Consider the following 1,233-nt stretch of genomic DNA (forward strand, 5'->3'; position numbering starts at 1 on the left):
TGTTGTTCTGAAAAAAAAAGTGCCAAAAATAAAGATTTCATTACTGAAGCTACTTTTCATAATTTTCATACGTGCTTGTAATATACTTGTTTATATAAGAAATTATTTTGTTGTTTATTTAGCTTATTTCTAAAACTTAAGAAATAACACTAATTATTTCCCTTAAAAACTTGTTTTTTATTATTATGTTTTAAGACAAGTTGTAAATTTAAAAAGATAAATAAAATTTCCCCGCTTAATCAAATAATATTTCTTGGAACCGACGATATTCGATTAAGCCGGTCTGACAGTATGTCCAAGGCTTAAGGCTTAGAGCTACAATATCCTTGGATGTATATCTCGGAAATGATTTAACATTCGCTTCAACAATTTCTAAATCCTCCTAAACTCCACAATTTTTTTTAAAAAAAGGCTGTGTCACTTTTTCTCAGGATTTATGTCTTTTTTTTTTAAAATTTAAAATGTTAATGAAATTTTTCGAGAAATAGAATAATGTTTTCTGCAGGGGAAATCGACAGAAATTTTATGACTGACAAAAATATTGCTCGCTTGAAGCGGGGTTTGCTCGATAAGGTGAGTTACGCTCTTATAGGCTTAACATTGTACCAGCCAAAGCTTTTTGATTCCCTCGCTAAATCCAAGTTCTCGTTAAAACAGGGCTCGTTATAAGCAAATTCGACTGTATTAACCAGATACACTACAAGAAATGGTTCCGTAGGTAATTTAGACCTTTTAGTAAATAGACAAGTGCTCGAACAAGATGCAGGCGCGGATCCACAGGAGGGGAACTGGGGGAACGTTCCCCCTCCAAAATCCCAAGTGTACCTAAAAATTTTCAAAAGAGAGTACGGGAAAATAATTCCGTTTTTCAAAACTTGAACTATAAGAAAGGCGCCAGAAAAAGTAAGGAGAGAATTTCAAAAGCGGATCTAAAAAGAGGAACTGTTGGAATGTCCCCCCCCCCCCACATACACACTTTAGAACGTGAACTAAGGCACCAGGAAAAGCAATTAGGCTACAACAGAAACGGATCCATGGAGGAAACTGGGGGAACCTTCTCCTCCCCTCAAAACCCCCATATATACCTAAAAATTTTCACAATGGAGTGTAGAAAAAAATCTTCTGTTTTATACAACTTAAACTCGAGGAAAAGCTCCAGAAAATTCGATCAAACAATAGCAGAGGCGGCTGGAAGGGAACTGGGGGAACGTTCCCCTTCCTCTAAATTCTCAT

Source organism: Uloborus diversus, chromosome 5 (genome assembly GCF_026930045.1).
Source record: "Uloborus diversus isolate 005 chromosome 5, Udiv.v.3.1, whole genome shotgun sequence".
Classification (NCBI taxonomy): Eukaryota; Metazoa; Arthropoda; class Arachnida; order Araneae; family Uloboridae; genus Uloborus; species Uloborus diversus.